The sequence below is a fragment of the Thermobia domestica genome, chromosome 4 (assembly GCF_964235325.1).
Source record: "Thermobia domestica chromosome 4, izTheDome1.hap1.1, whole genome shotgun sequence".
NCBI lineage: Eukaryota > Metazoa > Arthropoda > Insecta > Zygentoma > Lepismatidae > Thermobia > Thermobia domestica.
This window is the reverse complement of record NC_137457.1, coordinates 288,655,460-288,674,370: the sequence shown is the minus strand read 5'-3', so window position 1 is coordinate 288,674,370 and position 18,911 is coordinate 288,655,460. Positions and strand designations below refer to the sequence as shown.

General features: G+C 37.3%; 1 protein-coding gene across 2 annotated transcripts in view; it reads right to left on the bottom strand.

The window, feature by feature from the left end:
* The window catches only part of LOC145684148 (uncharacterized), a 135,736-nt gene extending 117,951 nt beyond the window's left edge, over positions 1 to 17,785 (bottom strand). For both annotated transcript variants that reach the window (XM_081756098.1, XM_081756097.1), the window contains exon 1: positions 17,397 to 17,785. The gene's annotated coding sequence lies outside the window, so the exon portion shown is untranslated. The remainder of the gene's footprint in view (positions 1 to 17,396) is intronic.
* Positions 17,786 to 18,911: the final 1,126 nt, after the last annotated feature.

Below are 18,911 nucleotides of genomic sequence, written 5' to 3'. Positions count from 1 at the left end.
GAACCCCGCGCATCAGAGATGAACGCTCTATTATTTAGCTACTGTGCCACTCTTTACCATAAAGAGAAATTCCCTTATTTGAGAAATATAGTTCTTCATCTGACAGCTTTGTTTGCTTCAACCAATCTTTGTGCAGCATCCTACTCTTAAGAGTCTTCGTCCCGGCGAAATTAAAATATCGCTAATTTTACAGTAATTATGTGATATCTTCAAATAGATAAAAGATAATTGAAATATGGAACAAGAGCGCCCTAGACAATATTATTTTGCGTGAGGTACCGTTATCACAAGTCACCTAGTGGCTTTATGTTTTCAGCTGTTAAGAAACGCGAAAATAAATGCCGATTTTCAAAATGGCTCGAAATCGAAAGCAGATAAGTGAGTCGTGATAACGGTATCTTATGCAAAATGATATTATCTAGGGCGCTCTTGTTCCACATTTCGATTATCTTTTATCTATTTGAAGATATCACATAATTAATGTAAAATTAGCGGTATTTTAATTTCGCCGGGGCCTTCCTTCGTGCTTTGTGTTTGACCAAATATAAACCATCTTTTTCCGGCTTATATTTGGAAAAATACGCTGTCTTCTTTTAACTTCGAAATAAGATGTTAGCAATAAGATACATATGTTTACTAATTATATTTCTGTATTCCCTAAATGTTTGTTCTAATAAAAATTATATATATATACTACTAGGCTATGGTATCAGGAAACAGGCAATGGTAGCTCAGCAAAGATTTTCACAGTCACTGAATCAAAAAGTTTGGCCACCTCTACCTTAGACCGATTCACTATGCCAGCCGTGTCAGTATCCAATTTCTTCCGCTATTAAAATTACTTCAGTATTAACAGAATCTACTTAAGATTCCGAACACATAACGCACTTGGCGAAAAGAGCCATCTCCGGCACTTGTCCTCTTGTGATCACATAATTTACATCTCATAACGTCGTTGGCCTTCTAGCACAGTACAGCCAGCAGACAGACAACATAAATGTCTTTGACCTTGATCATTGGGACATATGTTGCAAAAGCTTCCTCGAGTGCTTTTTCTTCTTTTATTTGCAAGAGAAGCAGATTGACCCAGTGAGCGAGAAACCAAAAAGCCGGACGCGCTGTTTGTTTCATTTTGTGTTGGTCTTGTGGTGTGTTTGCGCTCTATAGCTAATGGGCGCTTTAGCTTCGTTGTGTGTGTGTGTGTGTGTGTTCGTTCGCTGGCTGCCTAGCTGGCTAGAGTGACCAGGCTCAACAAATGGCTCCCGGCCACGGAATTCATTTTCCATTCGCCCGACCGATCGCCTCGTTGCCCAACGTCCGTGTCAGGCGTGCAAAAATGTGGGTGAAGGAAACAGCACTGTTTTTGTTCTTTTTTTTTTTTTTTCAATGATCTCGCTCGCCATTACATCATAGACTAAAGTGATTTTTGGACTACTTTCGGTACATAGCGTAAATCAAAGTTGTAAGGCGTATCTAAATTGAAAACTTCAGTTCCTTCGTGAATAATGGTTAGCGATTTTCGTTTTCGAACGAGAAACTGACCTTTGATTCCCGATTAGACTGCATGAAGTTTGAATTTTGAGTTAAACTGAGATTCTAGTCTTCAAAGGCATCATTTACGGATAATTCCCCCCCCCCCCCCCCGTGAGTTTGATATATTTAAACCAACAGCATAAAGATATATTAATGAACTAAGTTCTAGGACTGCTGCTGGTGTGTGTAATGGTGCCTCTTCTTCTCCTTATAACTTCTACTTGCAACTTAAACTTCACGAGACACTTATCTAATATAAATTTTAAAAAAATGTTCGCTAATCGTCAAGGTAATTAACGAGCATGAATATCTTCAACTTAATACCCAATGTTCAGGGAAAGTTTATAAATAAGCCCTTTCCAATTAGACTAAGGTTTTATTCGGAAAATCTCTCAATGAATCAAAATTTCTTAATAAAAAAATTGATTGGATTTCTCTAATCATTTGCTTACTTGAGAGACTAGGTTCACCTCTTTTAGCCCAGAGTCCCCACCTAAGTAAATCCTTAATTTCTGATTGCTTCAGTCCAAAAGTTTCCCTTAATACAGAACTAAAATTCTTCTAAGAGAGGTTTTGAACATGCGTCCTCATACAAGCAATCATAAACCTCAAATATCTCTAAAGACAGACCCAATATTCTGAGAACTGTCTGGCCTAGGTTCCTAATTTAGGTCTTGCCCTCTACTGGACAAACCTCTACGAAATCACCTAGCAATTTCAGAGTTAATTCAAATATAGGGAAATAGGAATATTTCCTTCATTCAGGAATACAGCACCTTCATTCAAAGACTTATGGATCCAGCAAACTGTAATCATGATTATTCAAAGTATTTCCCATTCTTTACGATGAACAATTTAGATCTCTCCATCAGATGTTTAAATTTACTTTAAAAAGTCATTTAATGAAATATTATTGAGTTTGAGTGTTAAGGTTTTCCTGTTGTTCTCAGCAGAAATGATACGTCATCCTTTCGGTGTCAGTTTTAGTTTGGGGAAGAGAAAGAAGTCGTCGGGAGTCAAATCCTGAAGAGATTAAAGGTCTTCACTACTGTGAAAATAAACTACCGCTAATTTTAGAGATTTTTCTATATCTTCAAAACAAATAAAAATATTCGAAAAGCACAAACGTAGTGAACTAGACAATACGATTTTGCATGTGATAACTTTACCACAGTTCATCTATCTGGTTTTGGTATGCCGCTATTTACAGAACCCGCAAAAAATGTTAAATTATCTACGGTTGCAAATCGAATATATATAAATATATTTTGCTTTTCTGCTGTTCGAATATTTTTATTTGTTTTCAGGATATTACAGAAAAGCTATAAAATTAGCGGTAGTTTAATTTCGCTGTAGTGAAGACCCTTAAGTTTATTGAGCTAAATTATGTGAGCCTTATACTTATCTTCCTTTAGAACCTGCAGTTCATATGAACTTTGTCCTTCATAATCCATATAGTATTGTTCTTATTGCAGTAATTCAAGAAATTTCTACAGAATCTCCCTCGTGTTGCATTGCATTATTTTAGAGTTTAGCATCTCATTCAACACCGAGCTCATATGAGCCGCAGCCTTGCAGCTCAACGTGGAATCCGAGCCACATGAGTTCCCGCTGGAAATCAAACCCGAGTCTTCCGCGCTGAACACGTGTACGCTAACCATTGGCCACGAGGAATATATACTTTTCAATGTTGCTTCGTTCTTAGTTGGAATAACTTTTAGTTCTGAAACTATAGGAATCGAACCTAGTGTGGAATCCGAGCTACATGAGCTTCTCCCGGAAATCGAACTAGAGTCCCCTGCTCTTAATTCCAAATAAATGAACAGATATCTACCTGGATTCGATCTTGTTGCAAGGGGCTTATTCCGAGTGAACTACCGTATTATTCATGTTATGGTGTATTATTTAACCAAACTTCAATAACACATCTTGTGTACGCCACTGTTATTAACATCTGATACCAAGAAAATTACTGTATCTTTGGTAAACGTTATTCGTTTTGCATTCATAACAAAGGAGAAGAAGCAATTTTCTAACAAAAAGAGAGAGAAACAGATTTTGTTCACACAAGTAGCTGTATTAGGCTACCAACACTGTGTTTTTTGTTTTATTTTGTTCCGTACACTTTTAAAAGAAACATAGATTTTGCTATTGTTTCTTTGTTAGTAAACAATGAATCCGGTTCTAAAAATCCTCACGGAAGTAAACGAGAGGGGAAGTTGGGCTATTACAAAGTACCGCCATAAGAAAAAAAAAACGTTGTCCTACCTAGTAATTAACTCAAAATATGCAATTAAGATGCACGTGGCTACATGGCGTGCATTATTTACAATACGTTATAATTTTAGCAAATATTACGGGAGGTCGTAAGAAGTTATACACAATATTTTTCAGCTCATGTTCACATTCATGGAGGAAACAAGCAGTATTGTGTTGTAAAATATCCGACAAAGTCATCAGTGGCGGATGATAGGAAACGCGTAGAGTCATTGCCGTAAATAGGATATTTTGCTAAAAGGGCATGTGCCCTTACTTCTAAGAATTGAAAGAACTTTTCAACAACCACAATTTTAGTCTGCAATCTAACGATATTCTAGGGGGTAATAGTGTTCTAAGAGTACAGGACGAGGCGCGCATCTAGAAATTTTTGTTGGGAGGGGCCCGATACTACAAGGCATAGCGTCTATGTAGTATTGAATGGGTATTATTCTACATTCGAAATGACGATAAGTAATTGTAAAATTATTCCATCCATATTTGGAGGAAAAAATGATAGAACTAAAATGTTTTTTATAAGAGGAGGAAGAGTACAGATGAAGTGTAAGATCAAATTTTCATGCTATAACAATCATTTCCCTGTTAAACAACTATAGTTTCATTGAGAAAGTATACAATTGTAGTTTGAGTTAGGAAGTTTTTTTTGGTTGGAGTTGGGACCGGGTGGACCTCCCGTGAGTGTTCTTGCACAGGATCCCCTGTAGTTACGTTTATGTATAGATTGTGTTTTGATGTTAATAGGCTCCACAATGATATATACAAATCCCGTATGTTTATTTAGACTGATGTCTGTAAGACCTCCGCCACATTTTTAATTTATCCTGTGAATTACTTGACTAGACTGATGAATAACACTTAATGTAAATCCAGTTCCTAGTCTCAGCTTCCAAAAAACATTATTCATTATTTCTGCATGTGCTAAGCCTTTCCAAACATACCCTGTAATACTGCGAGCGGACTGTCAATGTAGAACCGGCGTTAGAAAATGCGGGCCATGGTGGTTCAGTGGTAGAGCGTTCATCTCTGGTCCATGGGGTCCTCGGTTCGATCCCAGCTCGCGCCAAGTGAACTTCGTGGTGTACAAAAACCATGTGCGTGTGTTTTTTTCGGAGCTCTCTCGTTTCCTCACACTTTCTTCATTCCACTATCCCCTTCATTTCTTATTATCACCGTCTCCTTTAGCCTAGCCGGCATAAGCGTGGGACGTAAAACTTAAACATTTCATTTACATTAATTACTTTCAATATATTATGAATAAAGATTGATCACAAAATAATTCACAAGCCACTGTAAAAATGAAATGGTTTCTTTCAGTTTAACGTCTCACGATTATAGCTTTTAGGCTAAGGGAAACGGATGATTAGAACAAATGAATGGTGATGGGAAAATTGGTGGAATGAGGTTGTGGAAGGAAACGGAAGTACTCCACAGACACGATGTTATCCACCACGAACGAACTTGGCCTGGGATCGAACCAAGGACTCCACAATCCACTGTAGCTCGGTATTGGCAAGCATTACAGAACTTTTTTTATATACTCCCATAGGAATACCTGAAGAGCCGATTTGATTGTCCATATCTTGGGATTAATTGGATGAATCGTGTCCATGAACGAACTCGATTACTAATTTTTCACCCAATTGGGCGAATTGTATGTACCATTGGGTTCGACCGGTAATTCACGTGGTAAGTCTACTGTACCATGAGACAGGCAGGACCAGTACCTGTGTATTAGTAGAAAATTCGACGGTATTTCCCATATTCTCGTATGCACAGACTTCTAAACCATTGACAAAAATTAATAATGCGCTTCATAGATGGAAATTGTAACAAAAATATGTACATCCAGAAACACAATACCATGTATTTATTACATGTGTACTTGAAGTATGAGTGATTGTTGTTGGACTAATATTGCTTACCAGTAAGCAAGCACGTCTACGACAAGTCTAAGTTTGCCGTTAGTTTCCCTTCATAGGCTTAACTTTAGAGATTCTTTCTATGTGTGGATTTGCCAAGTGTAACTTATGATTCTTGTACAGAATGCTTTAATATATAAACATCTGTACACTGAGATCAGATGTGAGAATGAAGATTGCACAAAAACGAGTGCATGTTACAGTTAACCTCTGTGTATGGCTTTGTTAAGTATAAAGTTTAAGCCATGCTTGAGAGGTGTATCAATTTAAAGACGTTTTAAGGCTATCCTTATGTTACAGATTATTGGTAAGTCTGAAGCAAGCTTACAGTCGAGAAACAAGCAAGTTTGTTATAGTCTTGGTTAGGTCAGCAGCCGTGTCAAAGCAAGCTTATGCAAATCTACAGATTCAACCTTAAAGGCTTGAATAATGCTATTAGGGTTGGTCCTTTTCGGGAAGGGTCAAAACACACCAGTGCCGTGCCATGGAAAATCAGCGCCCGGGTCGAGAGTATGCGACGGCGCCCCTATACATATATTCCAAGTATTTTTTCCTTTCTTTTGCCCACTTTTCTCCCGATTTTTTCACCCCCCTTACTTCGGCGCCCGGGGCCGTCGCTCCGCTCCCTCCCCCCGGCACGGCCCTGAAACACACACACACAAAAAAAGTAGCTACAATGCTCGTTTTAAACTGTTTCATTCAACACTGATATATTCTTAGCAGTGTCCGTTTGTTACCCTCTAGTTCGGCGGCTGGTACTTATTACGAGAATGTAACTCAATGTTTGGATGTCCATAAACCACATCTTGTCTTCTGCTCGAAGGAAAATCTAAATCATATTTTAACTAGGTGATACCGTAGAGCAAAGGCAAGGTTGTCCGTTCCTTTTCCTATGATTCAACAGAATAGACCTGTATAAAAGAGGGGAAAATATCAAAGTGGAATGGAAATAGACCACTAATATAGGATTATGGATACTGTCATTAGGACAGTATATTTAACTTCATTATGCAGACATGTCGTGCACATGTCAACCAATATATTCTTTTAATGAGAAGAACTCTCGATTTCCTACAGTGTTGACAAGCCATATCTTTAACTAGAAATTCTGTTATGCGGATGATTTAAGTCATCAAAGGTTCCGACAATCTTCACACTAGTAGCGCCATCCGAAGAAAAAAAAAATAGAGTAAAAACATTTTCTTCAGCATATGGCATTTTGAAAAACTTACATGTATATGAAAAGAATTTGTATACGAATAATACATAAACGAAATCACAGTTGTGTATATCAAAGGGAAGACACACCAAACTTTATTGTCCAGTTTATTCTATTATATCAGCTTATATTTATCACTTTTAATCGTACAACGAGGCCAAAAGATTATAAAGCACTTTTTTTTTTTTTTTTTTTAATTCGCTGTCATGGCCGATCGTTCAATGCTCTCTCTCCTGTCCATTGCCGGGACGGGCGTCCAACAGCTTGTAATCTTTCCCGCCCGCCAAGTTACTCTGCAGTTCCGTGTTGAAATCGCTGACTCAAGGCCATCTTGACCCAGTAAGCTCTGGCTACATTGCTCAGCGCAAAACGTATAACAAGAAGAAAAAAAGAAACAGTTGAAAATCGCAGGTAATCAACTGCACCACTGACCGCGAAGTAGGCAAAATTAGTCACATCAAAAGACGACATCGTGATAACAATAATAAGGATAATAATAATAAAAAAAAAGTTATGAAGGTACGTATAAGGCTTATTGTTGTAACTAGTATTATTTATGATCCGTCTTTTGCAACATGGACACCTCCTGACATGTTAATACAGTAGATTAGAAGAATAATTAATCCCACTAAGATACAATGATTTTGCTGAACTTGCGACATCATGGTTTCGAGCGACCACAAGTCACACGAATTTTTTCTTTCTTTTCTTTTCTTTTCTTTTTTTGGTTCCAAAGTAGAACAAAACTGAAGGTTTAAATTTCCTGAACAAATTAGCACCTACACTAAAAATCGTGTCAGTAGGAATTTTCGGGATGTCTTTAGATACGGCTACCGTAAGAAACAAGAAAATTTACTGAAATATTTAAGCTGTTACGGTCAATTAAAGAAGTCACGTACGTATGTTTCGGAGGGTCTCCTGCTGAAATTATTTATAAAACTGGAACATTACGAAAATGGATTCGAACTCTAAATCGAATGTATTGTCTTTGTGTACGCTTTCTATAATTAAATAACAATAAAAATAATTACGTAATAATAATAATAATAATAATAATAATAATAATAATAATAATAATAATAACCTAATAACAACAATAATAAGCGAAATTCAATTGGTGGACTAAACTCAGAAGCTCCCGGCGAGCAAAGCTCTGGAATACAGTTTCTAATGGCTTTTATATTAATTTAAACATCAATTCCCATAGAAAGTTTATTTAAAATATCATATATGATCCGTCATTCGCTTTTCCGTCAAGGCGAGTCGAGCCTGTACCTGGGTGAGCTCGGCCACCAAACATAACGAGCTTTATTCCCTAGCCTCCTGAGACCCGAGCATTTATTTGTCAAGAACTTTTGATGAAATTTTGTATATTAGGTAACAATAGACCCAATAGTACATATTTAAAAACCATTTTGTCATGCTGCTTTCCTATTGATCGGTAATGGGTCGAATTGTATGCAGTACTTTGGGTCTCAAATTGCTATGTATTGCATACAATACACAAGGAAAATTGTAGATTTCCCTTCGTAATATAAGCATAAAATATGTAAATCATTAAACTTGAAATTTACTTCACCATGTTTTATTTTCTGAGAAATTATTCGATCAATGTACTTGGATCAGATGCGTCCATAACCCCAATTGTCTTCTTCCCGCCTTCAGCAGACAATAGAGCCATTTGTAGGTAAAAACAAAAACCAGCTGCTTTTTCTGCAGTAATTTGGACACTTCCCGAATACAATAACCGAGATTGGGGCATGTTCTTAAATATTCGTAGCCATGACGGGCGTTCGAAAAACGTTTGCAATACGCAGGGTCTCAGGAGACTAGACGATGGACTACTTCCCTACCAAAATTCGTTCAGATCCGGCCAGTAGTTACCTAAATATAAAGTACCACACACACACTAACTAACTCTAAAGCCTATGGGATCCGGAGGTTCAATGCCGTGTTCACAAAAGCTCTCCATTGACAATGTTTCGTAATCATACAAGACAACAGACATAATTATAGTTCTGTATATTTTAAATGTGTATGTTCATTTTTATTTCATAAAAGTTTGTTTGTCCCTTCCTTTAAACTGAATCAAATCTAAATTTATAAATAGATAATATTTTCTGTATGCAAGTATAATAACTTATAATAATCTTAAGATATGTTACAGTGTATAAACAGTTAACACATTTCCTCTATATGTATGTAACTGTGATTTTTTTTAAAAATAATAATAAAGTCACGTACGGTATTATGAGATAACGTTTACTAATGAACACATATTTCAATGTTGAGTACGTAATTTAAATTCAGTTACCATTACATGTTATGCTCCTTAAACAATTTATTATAACGAAGGTCACTCTGCACTTGAACTACTACTGTACAGTAAGTTGCAACTTTATTTTATTTTATTTTATTTTTTTACCTTTAAATTAATGGCCGTTAAAATTGTATTAACTAATGGTCATTGCACATAAAGTACGATAATTAATTTAAATATTGCGAACAGCTAGAGATTATATCAACATGCAATCAGATATCTTCAATTTTGTAAAACTGTTTTACTGAATTTAGGATTAAACTAATTATTATTTCTTGGTTCATTAATTGATAAGATTTTTAACACTGGTTTAAACGAGATAGGAGGCAAGTTACGGCTTAAACCGAATTTGTAAAATCTGAGTTGAGTTGAGTTAAAATTTTGTGCTCTGCGTTCTTACCAGTAGCAAATCTAGAAGGTAAAAACTGGGGGAAGACAGCGAGAACTCAGTCTATGATAGGTATATTATAATTTTACTATGAATTTTCAAAATATATATAAATAATAGATTCAATTATTTTTGACACTCAAAAAACTGGGAGGAGGGAGTCTAGGCCCCCCGGCCCTGAACTAGATCCGCTTCCGGAGACACCGAGGTTCTGACGGACGGGACCTACTACTTTAACATGAGTTGTAAACTGCAATTAGGGATAAATCCAGTGCACTAGACAGGTGAACAAACCATCATATAAGATTAACTCTCAAGGTACAGGACGTTTCCCGCTTCACTATGTCGCATCCATAAGACAACTGGATTGCAGGACTACGTCATCGGCCTTGGTTGAGTTTTTTTTTTTTTTTTTTATCCGAGGCAAGCATCCGTACCGTGGATTGAATCTGGGACCACTGCGAACATTGGCCTCTTGTCCATGAAAGTGTAAAATACTTCTCAGTTTTCTCACATGGACCACACTCTAGTAAATAAACTAAAATAAATGTAATAGAATAATTAAATCATGTTCAAAATTTGGGACAGTCAGAGCACAAGAAAATAGAGCTTCCTCGTAAATAAGCCGGTGGCAATAGCCGAAGTGGCCTCGGGTGTTCGGCGTCGGACCATGAGACGCAAGCCTTTGGGGGGTTCGAGTTCCTCAGAAGAGCATGGTTGGAATTTTAACTATCCTAGGTATGTTGGTGTCCTAGATATGTTCTGTCTATTTTGGTAAGGGTTAAAACCTGTATGAAGAAACTCGGGTGCTCAGAAAACTGAGGAATGATCGGTTGATTAAAAAAAACGGTTAACGTATGCGCATATGGCATGGGAGATTCGGGTTCGATTCCCGGCGGGAGTTCATGAGGTTCGGATTATACGTTAAGCTATAGGTCCACGTCCATATAGCCTCGCTGCTGAACGGGACACTAAACTGAAAAAAAACAAAACAAGAAAGCACAAGTTACGCATAACTTATGTGGAAAAATTAACACCGTTTTTAACATTATAAAAATATTTACAATATCTGGACGACTTTTTCATGTACTGAAAGGAGCTTCTAAGATCTTAAAAATGAAATATGCCCAAAATAACTTCGGGGTAAAGTTAGCGAAGAGTTTTCAGTTTACTAGGTACACTTAAAAAATATTTGTTGTCTTGTGATATATTACTTTCAAGCATTCTTTTTTTTTTTTTTTTTTAATCAATTCTATCGATGCTCTAAAAATCCGATACTGTAACTAAAAAATCAAACAAAACGAACCTTCTACGAAATTATGTTCTTTCTTCTCTCGCTGTTACACGTTATTCAGTTGATGCTGTGAAATATCGTAAATTTCTTTCTTTCTTTTGTAATATGTAGCCAGCTTAACAAATTTTAGGGACTGAATTGCATGGTACATAAGTGAACACATAAAATAAAAGAAAAAAGTCTCTGTTATTGCAGAGACGTACATTGAAGTACACGAGGATACACAGATTGTTTCTTTAAGTTTTGTGGATGAATATACTCCTACATCAGTGTTTAAGAGTAGAAAACAGTTGTTTTGCTCTCCTGCGTCGTTCACACCAGATGTCGCTGCTGTACATGTTTCTTCCTGGCCTTGAACCTCAAAAGAGCTTCGATTTCACAACGGAGCGAATTGCAATTTCGCGAAATGCGAATTAAACTTTTTTTTTTTTAATCACACTGCAATAGAGGGACTATTTAGGTATGAGACTAAACATAGATAAACGAGAATATTATAGTCATACAGGTAATACGTATCTTCAAATAAGAGGGGGGAAGGAATCAAATATCAGATGTGATTTAGTTTTGTCCGACATATAAGATGCAAGATCCTCCTTGCTGATCTCGTGTGTGCCTTTTGTACACAAGGTCACGGGTTAGATTCCTGTGGAAGATCATTGACCCCCCATTACTGTGGTTTAAATCTCTGTTTAAACTATAAGGGCCTTATGCAGAGTCGTTCTGACGCATGATTAGTGCCATACTAAAGAGTTCGACTAACTTAATGTTTCCTGCAGTAGTCAGGCCTTTAGTATGACGCTAATCATACGTCAAAACGACTCTGCATAAGACTTTTTTTTTTTTTGTATAACCTCACTGCCGGGAAATTAAATTAATACAAGTCAACCAAAACAAGTGTGCAGCTACCTGGGTGGGATAAAGGGCAAATTAATAGACGCAATTATCTTTGTTCCGATTGATAGCGTTATAGTATATATATCGGTGTCAAAAGATGATTTGTTTAAGCTTGAGGCCGAATGATTCTAAGCAAAAGGTGCCAGTTTAACAAAAAGTTCTATTCAAAATTACTGATTAAAGTTTTTTGACCTTCTAGCTCACAGAAAAAAGAAATGCAGTGGTTGATTGCTTATTTTTTATACGGTTAATTAGCCGCTGTTTTTTATGGTTGATTGTACTTTAAATATAAGTCATCATTATTATAACTTCAACCGCCTCTTGTCGTAGTATCCTTGCATATAAGTTAATCTAGAGAAATAATTCACAATAACTGTCAGTATTTTACTGTGCCTTTTTCGAAAAATCTTTCGTACGGTGGCTCCGTGGTATAAGCGCTTACCTCTGGTGTGTGTGGCCCCTGGTACAATCCCCGGCCAAGTAAGTTTGTGGTGGATAACATCGTGTTCGTGGGCTTTCTCGGGATACTCCTGTTTCATCCCATGTTTTCATTCCACCAATTCTTCCATTATCATTCACTTGCCTTAAGCATCTGTCTCCTTTAGCCTAAAGGGCATAATCGTGGGACGTTAAACTAAAAGACAAGACTCCGACGAGACGAGAAAATTCTTCCAATTTATTGAATTGAACCGAGTTCTGTTAGACTGAAAGATTGCATTTTATTCTTCGATTAATACCCATTTAGACTATGATTTTTTTTTTTTTTTTGCCCGTAGTTCTGGGATAAATAGTATCAAACGAAGTCATGTTAATGCTTTCTAAATACTGACCGCCCTTGCAGCTAGTTTAAAGAGCTAACGGGTGGGGCTTTGCTTTACGTGTTTCCCGGTTCGATTCCCGCTGGAAGTGCATTACAATGATTTAGATTCCACCTTAAAAACTGTAGGTTCACGTGTTATATAGCCTAGCTGTTGAAAAAGGACAATGAACTTAAATGAACAAGTAAACTAAATCCTGGTGTTCATCCTGTTAACAAAGTGGCAAACGTCACAGTCTGTAGATCACGCTGATTTTAATAATAAATAGTTACGCTGATAGATGTCGCTAATAGAACTTCACCTCTAGGTGCATGGGGTTCCTGGTTCGATCCCAGCTTGCAGCAAATGAACTTTGTGGTGGACAAACATCGTGCGTGAGTTTCCTCGGGGTTCTTCCGTTTCCTCCCACTTTCTTCATTCCACCATTTCATTAATTTCTCATCATCACTGTCTGCTTTAGCCTAACCGCATAACCGCGTTACGTAAAATTCAAAGGCTTCATTTCATTTCATTTTTTGGAAAGACATATTTAAAGTAAATACTAACTTTTTTATTGCTATTATTATTAAAAGGTGTCTACTTCGCACCAAAGAACACTTTATAATAAAAGATGGACTGTGGTAGCTGGCTATTGAAACTCAGAGCTATTCACAAACTTTAAAAGCAGGTATTGCTATTGTGGGAAAATGTCGGGGGAATATATGAGATGCGTCATTGATCTTGGGTGGACAGACAACCGTGATTGCATGGAATTTCGTAAGAATAAATGAAATTTGATCAGGAATCATTTTTTTTTTTTTTTTTGAATGTAATATCAATAATGGCTTTAAAATTATACATATAACAAGAAAATTCAACTATTTCGAGAGAATTTATGTTTTCAATTTAGATAAATGCTTTACTTTTGGATTTTTTTTTTTTAAAAAAAAGCATATACTACGAGAAAGATTCTGAGAAATCAGAAATGAAATTAAATTTTAACATGTGATTTCTGTAAACAATTTAGAAAAAAAAAAAGACATGATAATCCTTGGACTTCTAAAACAAAGATTTTTCCTTTAATGTTCCAAAATCTGGAATCAAATCTTGATCTAAGTGAACGATTGATTTCTAGTGCCTAATTTACGAAAACTGTATACATGTCAAACTAACAAGTTCACGTTAACAATTTGATTTAATTAGGTAAATGATCAGACTGAAATCAATATAAAACCACAAATTTAGAATTCCTGTATCTGAACAATATACATAACTTCAGATAAGAAGAGGATTATTATATACTTTGGTTCTTTTAGAATAGTCTCAAATGTTCATTAAAGATACTTTTCTGTCTTTAAAAAAAAAAAAACGCTTCTCTGCCTTGAAATTGCCCTAATCGAGCACATACTTTCGGTCTGCTTGCGTTTGTGATCGATTCCCGGTAGGAGAACAACTTTCAGTGATTATTCAGTACCGAAAGTGCACGCTATTCCTGTTTTCCTTGTTTTTTTTTAATCATAGTGTTTTAAAGTTAGTGATAAATAAATAGGATTAATTGGATCATAATTATTCGTGATACTGAAAGCGATTAACAGTGATTAAAGGAAACAAAAAATCTGAGACTGTACAGTTAAAGGGCTGAACCCGAGGATTTTTCTCGACTTCGTTGATTCATTTGTATTTACGACCATTGCCAGCTTCAAGGGTATTTAGGACGAGACCGATAGTTTAAACCGCAATCTGAACCACTGTAGTGTGTTTAATGCTCTTATATCACGAATCGAACCCGGGACCTCGTGGACCAAAGACACGCGATGGCCATTGGACCAGAAAGAGGGACATACGCCAGTTAGAAACACAGTTGCTTGAGCTAATATATCTCAATTCGATAGTGTCAAACAGAAGTCCGATTTATTAGTTATAAAATCTGAAAACTTTACACTACAAGTGCTACTGAACTTAACAAGATAAAAGTTATTATAGCGCGTAAAGCAAGAACTATTGTATAGGTATATTTATTATATGTTGACAGCTCTCAGACACAATTTAGCTGTGCGATTTGAGGAGCAATTAACTCTGAAATATAAGAATTTCACGAGCGAAGAGAAGATACCTAACTATTTATAACGAAATAAAAGAAAATTTGATAGTAGCTGACATGTTTGTTCTTGAAGCGATTATTATTAACTGTGATTTGGATGTGTCTGTATCAAAGTGAATTTGGTTTTCTTCATTTCAAAAGTACGCATAGAACTCCCTCGTGGCTAAGCGGATAGCGTACGCGCTTTTGACATGAGAGAACCGGGTTTGGCAAAAGCTTAAGTGGTTCAGATCCTAGATTAAGCTGTAAGTCCGCGTCTCATATACCTTCGCTGCTGAAAGGATGCTAAAATCAAAATAAAGTAAGCATGGGCATCGATCAGAGCTCCTCACAAAGTTTGCTTTTGCACCCCAGGATCTCGATTAGTGATGCCCACGAGACAAGATTTGTGGCTGTCTCGTCTCGAAAATATGCTGTAGAAGTGATGTCTATGGAGAAATGTATATTTCTCTATTGGAAGAGCCGTGTCTCGACTCGTTTCGTGCGCATCCTTAATCTCGATACTGTTTACTTGGATGTTTGAAAATGAATCACACATACCAGAACGCGCCTCCCAAACTTATATACAAATCGGCGCCGCAAAAATATCGTTTTTTATAGTTCAAGTAAAGACAGCAGCACCCATTTTGGGAAAGTCCATGAAAACCAAAGGACTGTGAACGGAGGTAAATGCTCCATAATTCTTTGATTTCGGGAATAGAGTTACACCACAAATCTCGTACTGGCAAAGCGGAAAAATGGAACTTGTGCAACTATTCTTTTATTGATAATACCGCTAACGAAAATATTGTTTCTTTCCTTCGGAGTTCTAGTTAGGTGTTGCATTTCCCTGGAAATTGAACGTTGCAACAATGCTAATATTAACAATTATTTACAGACATTAAAAACATTGAAGTTGAAGCAATTGTCTGCATCCATCAAGAAGAAGACTTTTCCGTTTTTTCCTAAGAACCAGTGGCGTAGCAGCTGCCCCCGCAACCCCCGCAGTGCGGGGGGGCGAGGTATAGGGGGCCCCGAAGTCTTGCGATGAATAAAGATTTAAAGAAGTAGAACTTCAACCTTACTTCTGTCGGCTTTACAACTAGGGCCCCTTCTCTATACTTTGCGGGGGAGCCGCAAAAGTGTGCTACGCCACTGCTAAGAACCCACTACGGCAAATTTTAGGGCCCGAAATAGAGGTCATGTCCGGGTTGAAAAAGACGTCTGGTTACCCTATTCGGGAGACATGGAGATGAAAAAGAGCACATGTCCGGGTAGAGGAGAGGACGTCAGGTTATCCCATTCGGGAAACATGGAGGTGAAAAAGAGGACATGTCTGAGTGGAAGAGGACGTCTGGTTATCCTATTCGGAAAACGTAGAAGTGAAAAAGGGAACACGTCCGGGTAGAAGAGGACATCTGGTTACCATATTCAGGGAACATGGAAGTAAAAAAGAGGACATGTCTTGATAGAAGAGGACGTGTGGTTATCCTACTCGCGAAACGTGAAAGTAAAAAAGAGGACATGTCCGGGTAGAAGAGGAAGTGTGGTTATTCTACTCGCGAAACGTAGAAGTGAAAAATAAGACATGACCGGGTAGAAGTGGACGTTTGGTTACCCTATTCGGGAAACATGAAAGTAAAAAAAAAGAGGACATGATCGGGTAGAAGAGGACGTCTGGTTACCCTATTCGGGAAACATGGAAATGAAAAAGAGGACGTGTCCGGGTAGAAGAGGACATCTTGGTTGTCCTGTTCGGGAAACATGGAAGTGATGTAGTTCACAAACACTTCGGTCCTTTAACTTCTCCAGGTTGCCCAGAACCCATTATAAAAAAGGCTGAGTGAACCACAGAAAGTGGGTAGAATAAGACAAATTTTCTGCCCCTACTAGGGATCGAATCCGGGCGTCTTGATTGGCAGATAGACGGCTTAGCGACTACAGTACCGCAGCTCTACATTTTTCATAGTTAATCTCTTCTTCTTCTTCTTTTTTTTTCGAAATGAACGGTTCAATTAAGCAGGAAATCAGTTATAGTTTAAAATGTTAGTTACGTATAAAAGACCAAGGATCTTATGCAGAGTCTATCTGACGCGTGATTAGTGCCATACTAAAGAGTTCGACTAACATGTTTCCTGCAGTAGTCAGGCCTTTAGTATGACGCTAATAATACGTCAAAACGACTCTGCATGAGACGGCAAATGTTTTGTTTTCCTATGGTCGAAATACGTAGACACACACCAAAACAGTCCCTCTATTGCATATTGCATATTCTAAGCTTTCCATTTAAAATAGTTCACAGCCACTGTCACAAATTGTTTTCGCGAAATTTAGCCGCACGCTTAGCTGACTTTGAAACACAGCAACTGACGGTAATCCTTTATATCTGTTTCTGGCACATGGTTTTCTATTGTGAGATAACTTTTATTGTCACATGTTTTTCCTTCTTCTTCATTGTTACGTCACACTTGTCAATTCAATCCAACAATACGCCACACACTGTCACTGATCAAACAAAACACTTGATCCTGGTAAATCAGTAAATGTCCGTCCACTCATGATAAAATCCTTCAGTTGAGGAAAAAAAAATCATCCTGTGTTGAACAGAAAAAAAAATCACACATACACAAAACACAACACGTGAGAAAACACTTAAAAACACATTTTTTTCTTACCTTATTGAAGATTTTGTTTCAATAAAGTGTTTTGTTTTTTTAATCCTTGGCACGATGTGATTTTCGGCGCAAATTTGATTATTTCTGTTTTTTAAAAAAATCTTCTGCCGACACTAACTAAAAAAATAAAAAAATAAACACGTTCTTATCTCCACTTTTTAAGACACTGTAAAATAATAATAAAAAAATCACTGTCAAAATTTTTCTTCTCTGGCAAAAGTAAGTTCCGATGTTTCAACCGAGGGAATCTTCTTGGGGGAGTCTTCTTCTTTCGTAATTGAACAGTTCCTTTTTACGTATTTTTTTTTAAATAAAAAAGGACGAATTGAATATGTACCGTGTGTCGACAAGAAGAGGTATACGTTACAAATGGACAACCGTCCCCCCGACCTAGCGTTTTATATGACCGAGTTGTGACCCAGACACAAGGCAGGTACAGTTAGTCCTTGCCTGGAGAGTGGGGAGAAAACTCAAGCAAAAGTGGGGGAGAGGGGCGAAAGGTAGTACAGTGGGGAATCTTGAGGAGGTCGGGAAATAGCATTACACACATTCACGTATATAGCTTTATATTGTAAGCCGGCGCGGCGCTCTTGTATGCCAACCAGTAGGTGCTTCGGCGATCCTCTTTTTTTTTTCGATTATACCTTGCCGCCCGCCCGCCCGCGCGCGCGGAGCTACCTCCCCGCCAAAATATTCCTCCCTCTCTTCTCTCTACCTGTTGTGTGCTCCAATGCACCTGTAGTAAATGTACTCTGTTCTGTTTATGAATCTGTGTTTGTGTGGGGTAGTGAAAGCGTTCAGAAAATAGACATTTTTACAAGTGCATTCTCATGTCATAAGCATAACAAAACGTTACATAAAGATAAATACAGTATAAAGGAAACAATATATGCCAAAGTACGTATGTAAATGAGCAGGTAAATGTCCTACCTGCGTATTCTATGCAACATTATGGATCTAGGTAATCACAATGAATTGCCAATAAAAATAGTGTACACTATTTGTTTTGTCATGGTCATAGAGAGAGAAAATAATGAAACTAGGTGATTCCTTAGCATGTTTTATGTATAAAATGAACATTTCTGTTGACCTTTATCACTGGCATTGTAGTTATAGTATTAAATCCATATTCTGACTAAAAGAAGTTCATTTAAAGAACATCGTTTATTTATTATTAATGCTCTATGAAAATTGATTCTGGATAAATTGATGAGATATCAAACAAATTCTCCAACACGCTCACGCCATGCTGAGTGAGGTTTTCTTGAGTTTTCCTTATTCAGACGGGGCAAATGCCGGTCGGTCCCAGGCTGCATTCTTCCCTTTCCTTAGATAATGTGATAGCCGAAAGACGTCATCCCTCGCACGTGACGGACTAGCAAGGCCATAGATGCCGAAAGCCCAGAAATCTAATTCCTAATCCTAATCCTAGTGACGGGCTAATATGGCCATAGATGACGAAAGCCCAGAAATCTAATTCCTAATCCTAATCCTAGTGACGGGCTAATATGGCCA